Source organism: Pipra filicauda, unplaced genomic scaffold (assembly GCF_003945595.2).
Source record: "Pipra filicauda isolate LSUMZ 115617 unplaced genomic scaffold, ASM394559v2 scaffold13_size5146498_pilon, whole genome shotgun sequence".
NCBI classification, from domain to species: Eukaryota; Metazoa; Chordata; class Aves; order Passeriformes; family Pipridae; genus Pipra; species Pipra filicauda.
The window spans coordinates 2,814,345-2,820,344 of NW_024103874.1; positions in this window are offsets into that span (position 1 = coordinate 2,814,345).

Sequence of the window (6,000 nt, forward strand, 5' to 3'; positions counted from 1 at the left end):
TAATGTGCTGAATAAATATTCATCAGGGTATTCATCAGGATATGCATTTTTTAAGCTAAAGATCCAATATTATTTATAGTCTGTGCTTTCATGTGGAGAAGCCAGTTACATGAGAAATGAGGAGGAAAAGTGACACCCTGCCATGAGGTTGCTGGATATTTGCTAACAAGAGGGTAATGAGGGTGAAACAATCCTGTGCTTGACTTGAATGGGGAGTTCAACACCTCTGAAAGACCGAGATTTATTTCAGCATCTTGAACTTCCATGGTTAACAAATGGTTTGTGCAAGATACTTGGCAAACATCAGAGTGAGACGTTCACAGAAACAGGTGGAAAACCCAAACACACACGTCTGCTGATTCAAAAGCCCAAGACCTTTCAATGTAGGTGGTTTTTAACATCATGATTGGGTATTCTGTTTTAATGCTCAAAATGCAGACTATATCCTCTATCCTTTCTGGATTAGCAGGGAAGGGGTGGAAGGTGTGTTTGAACAGGAGTTTAAGTGTTTTCTGTGTTTCAAACTCTATAATCACCAAGTGGCAACTCACAACAAAAGGAATAGCAGAGCTCCCACTTTTCCTTTTCAGCTGCTGTTTGGTTCATGGCAAATTGTTACAACCACAGTTTGGGAATGAAGTATCCAGTCCCTTACTTAGATTGGAGTGCTTAGAAAGCCCTCAGAAAATGTACTTCTAGGTTGTAATTTCAGCTTATCAGAAAGGCTGAAACAAAGCCAATAGCAACAGTGCCTCTCCTTCCCCCAGGATGACTCAGGGACTGCTCTTAGAGTCTCTGCTACCGTACACATTCCATCATTATGGCCTCTAAAAATGAAAAATAGGTCAAGAAATTGCAAGGTGAATGAGTTAATACATAAACCATTATCATATTCAAGCACTATACAACTGACTATCTTCTATTTAATTACAAGGCAGTGGAGTCAGTGCAGTGTGGTGACATTAATCATTACAATCCTGAAATTTTGTTACCATGGTGTGCTTTTAAAAAGGAAACTATTTTAAGATATAAATTAACTTTGCCTCAGAATTTCCCTCCCTACACCCTCAGACAAGCAGTAATCACTGTTTGTAGCATTGTGTCAAAGGGATGTGCTGAGCTGCCAGAGCAACTCAGAGATATTAAATATTCCTATCAGAGCTACCTCCAGCCTTATTTTGGCCCCATTGCAAAGGCATCCTATTTCCCTGCTGTCTCTTTGCACTTTTTAAGAGACATTTTGGTAGTCAAGGAATGTTATGCAATGACAGCTATGAACTTTAATATCCTCTATCTGACATGAAGAATCACAAAGCAGGCATTTGGTCCCTCCCCATGGGCAGCCCAGCTCTCAGGACACCAGGATGTGTCTCTAAGCCCTGTTTGCTCCGTTCTCCAGACCCCACACCAAGTGTAGCTCCCTTGCAGGGGGAGCTACATGCAGATATTGTTGTGCACATGTAGGTATTTATCAGAATTTACTCCTGCAAAATCTACCTGTAAAGACCACAGGACAAACTGGATCTTTACCCACCACTGCAGATCCATCTCCATCACACCTCACTCGTGGGTTTATGTCCTAAGATGTAATTTAGACTCTGACAGCTGGACAGCAGCACTGAGATGATGGACTGGGGTGTCTTCTGGAATCAGATCAGTTCCTGGGGAAAAGGAGCTGGGAATAAAGCCTTGGATCAGGCTCAGGTTAGAGATGCTGAGGAAGCATTTCTGGCCTGGGTTGAAGGTCTGCTGAATAGATGTGGTCAGGGAGCAGACAAGAGTGAAAAGGTTTTTGGGGTATGAGAAGAAGGAGCAGGTTATATTGTCTTTTAGGCAGGAACCTGTGACTCTAAACCTACAGTAGAGTCAGCATTCCCACATGCACAGAGCTGAATTTTCCATTGAGTTAAATTATGTTAGTTGTCCTGATTGTGACCACAAAATAGTCCCTGGAAGACAGACTAGATTATTGTTATGCCTATGAAGCAAATATTCTGTTATTGTAAAGGGCAACCATTTTGTGCTTTCTGAACTGAAAGACTATTGTCAATAAGTTACAGTTGGAATTCAGACTGGAGCCTGAGGGACCCAGACACTCAAATGCCATTGAACTTCATAAACAGATGAGTGCTTACATCCTTTAGGCTCCTAAATCCTTCCCTTAAATTACAAATCTGGTCTATAAACACAAAAATCTAATAGTTTGGAAGAAAGGTTTGCAATAAAGTATGGATTCATCCTAAATCCTTCGTTCATGAGGTGCTGATCAATATGTATTAAGTATACATAGTCCCAGTGTGTTAGCTCATCACTTGTAAAATCTTTTGACCTTGAACTGTTTCTCCTTTTAATTTCACGTGTTTCATTATTCGTTAGGAACTGTCTGGATGGAAGCTCTCTGAAGTAAGAAAAATCATATTATTAATTCTATGGTCACTGGCTCAGACTCTAAGCAAGGCAGGCAAACCTGGATCTTTTTGCTTACAGGCAAATCCTTCTTGTAGAACAGCTGCAAAGTTTCCTGGGCAGTCACTTGGAGTGCATTTCCAGGCTCTAATCTCCCGCTGGAGTGAAATCCAAAGGACAATGGACTGACTAGAATTCCTTTCTTCAACTGGTTTTGATTTTAGTCAAGCTCCAGCATTTCTGGCTTCTGATTGGAATCCCTTTGTCCTGTGCCACCCATCAGAGAGGTCATGCCTGTCTTCTTTTGGCACGGAAATGCCTTTTTGCTGGGAAAAAGGAACTTCATGCAGAACACTGTGCATTTGCATAACCTCTTTGGTAAGAGTTTGTCAAGGAACCCTCTCACTGTTATTTCTGTATTGTTCTCTGTCTCCCTGAGAGCACAGTGCTGTTTCCAAGGATGCAAAATGATAGCTCTGTCTGGCATATTACAGAATATTAAATGCATTAATAAATCCAGCTTCTCCTGTGTTCTCCTAGTATTTATCTTCTCACAGTCACTTAAGGGTTTGTTGCACCCACACAAAGCATGTTTTCTGAGAATTACTCATGAAGTTTCTCTTGGTAAGAAAATTTCGAGAGGTGCCTTAATAAACCCTTTTTCTTACTTTGGATTGCTGAGATGGCTATCAGAGATGTAAACAGGTTTTATTTGGTAAATATCAGTACTGTCAACTTCTTCACTATTTATATTTTCTGTTCTTAATCAAGGTTTGACCACAGCCTATCTATGGAGCTTTCAGCAAAAAAACCCAGGGCCTTTTAGATTCCCTGAACCTCTAATTCTTAAAAGACTTGCATGACCATGTAGCTGATGGAAGAACCACTACTTAACAATATTTCCATACATCTATATAGAAATTTCAGTCTATTTTCCATCTATCCTATGGGAAGTTTTACAGATTTTAGGTCAGAACTAAGACACTGGTTCTGGTGCAGCGGCACTTTTTTGTGCTGCTGCAGAGGATTCTCTTTGTTCAGGTGTATCCAGGTTGAGTTGTGAATTCCTGGCAGCTCCCAGGCAGTGGAGGCACAGCAGGTGGCACTCGCTGTCTGGAGCAGAGACAGGCTTGGTGCCTGTTTAACCAGAGAAAAGAAGGCAGCCCCTCTCCCCACGTGCAGAATTCCCCCCTCAGAGGAGGGGATCACTCACTGTGGATCAATTCAATGAGTGTCCTGTCAGCCTGTGCACTCACCCCTCTGAGCTGTGTCCATAGGCACACATCTGACAGATCTACCTCAGGGTTTGCAAACTGGGCATCAGGAAAAGAGGAATCAGGATGTGTGACTGCAGCCCTGGCTGTGCTGGGATCAGGGACCATAATTCCTGTGACACTTATTAAACACGTGGGCTATCGACGTGTTATTGCTCAAACACCAGAGCCATTCTCTGTTATGTCTCCTCTGTCAGAGATATTTGCAATAAACGTAGACAACCCCAGAATATAAAAGAATAAAAGCCCTTTCTTCAATCCAAAGTGTCAATGAGCAACCCCTACTCACCAACACACTGTTGCAAACCAGTTGTACAGACAACATTTAGCAGTGTCTAAGTCACTTCCCAGTTTGAACCACTCTAGATTTAAGACACAAACGTCCCTGTATCTTTGTAATCTTTGCCTGACAACTCATAGAACTGTTGGAAAAGCATATCAGAGTCCAGTACCAAACTCCAGTTTCTCACACCTAGCTTGACTTTTCAGGAACCTCATGGAAGAAATAAATTGTATTTTGTTTGATAGATTAACTGGTAAATCTGGTATGAAAGGGGGTGCACACAGTTATTTTTTCAATGGCATGACAGAAACTGATTTTATAAATGTTCCATACAAGGCTGGTCAGAATGAGAGGGGGTAGTGATATTGAAAAGATAATATCAATAAAAATAAAGATTAAATTACCATGCATGGTTTGACTTAGAAGTAATGCATATGAAAATAATATGAGGGTTTTTTTCAGAATGTCTTAATGAAAATGGGGATTTCCAAAGATTCAGAGGAAAGCTGGACCAAGGGTACAATGTGGAGAATGGGATGAGATGAAGGAGCTGCAGCCTGGCTGTCACACAGCACATCTGTTCTCCACAGGCACTTGGGATCACCAGTTTCTGACACACAAAAAAAAGGCAAAACCCCAAACAATTGCACTGTTAGGTGGGGAAACAAATCCCATTTGGAAAATATATGGTTCTGATGTTTTCTACAAACCTGATTATACTGTCTGATATTATTGATGTTGACAGCAACCGTAAAGTGAATTTGGAGAGATTAAGTGTATGGGGGTCTTGTCTGTAATTTTTAATAATCCTCTTCTCTTAGATCCCGAAGAAAAGGAACATTATTGCTGTGGATGTATTAATGGAATCTGCCTGTCGAAATAATGAAATTGAAAAAGCTTTTATTGGATATGTATATCATAGAAATGTTAGCATTATATATGTCCCTTGTGCCAAATGTATTACCACAGCAATAAGTGGAGAAGCATCAACAGGAACACAGTATATAATGATGCTTAAAAATCCCTCCTATATTGACATTGCTATAAATCTAACCTGATCTATGAGCCACATTACAGCAAATAATTTGCAACACTTTCGATTGGCATTTAGCACTTATTTTCTTTGTTTAAAGTTTTGTATTAATAGGAAATTATTAATAGGTCTGGAAAGCAAATCCAAAGCCTTTGATGTCAGGTGCAGCATTACAGAACCATTTCCTCTCCTTAGCAAACTTGATCATGTGAAGTATTAGACACCCTACATCTTTTCATCATGAGGCTCAGGTTTTCCATGAATAATTGGCAAACCAGGTACAAGACAAACACAGGATGAAATCCAATCAAATAATTGCTAAGCACTGTAGTCAGAAAAGTATATAACATATCAAAATGCAGAAGGTTTGTGGGAGTTATAGTGGACCATAAATTCTGTAGCAGTCAATAAGGCCATGTTATTACAGAAAAATAAAAAATAAATGCAATCTTGTTAAAATACAGGTAGTAAGTATTTGCTTCAGCTGAAGTAAATTGTCTCTGGATCTGAAATTCATGCTTTGGGAAAGCTGTTGATAAAATGAAGAGAAGTCATAGGAGAGGGACTAAAATGGCAGCAGGGGGGACCAAAAAACCTGGACTGCTTTGCTGAAGTAAAGAGAAAACTGAGGGAGAGACGAGGACAACCAGATTTTTCCAATATGTTGCACTTAATTGTTGTCCCTGTCTATGGAGAGACAAGTGCATCATTTCACCTTCATTAAGGGAAAATGAAAAGGGTCAGTTTTCTAATGTTAGTATGGAAACAAACTGCCTGTAAGAATGGTCAAAATACACCTGAACATCAGGAGAGGAGAATGGACTAGATAACAGTCACACACCTGTAACCTGCAAGGCCACCACAGGTGGCTTAAAGGAATGTGGAATCCCAGAGCAAAGAGGGGTTTTGATGTCCTTTAATGCAAAGATTTTTTTCATGGGTAGAGGACTTGATACTGCTATAACATTATATACTGTAACGCAGTTCAACATATATTACAATGT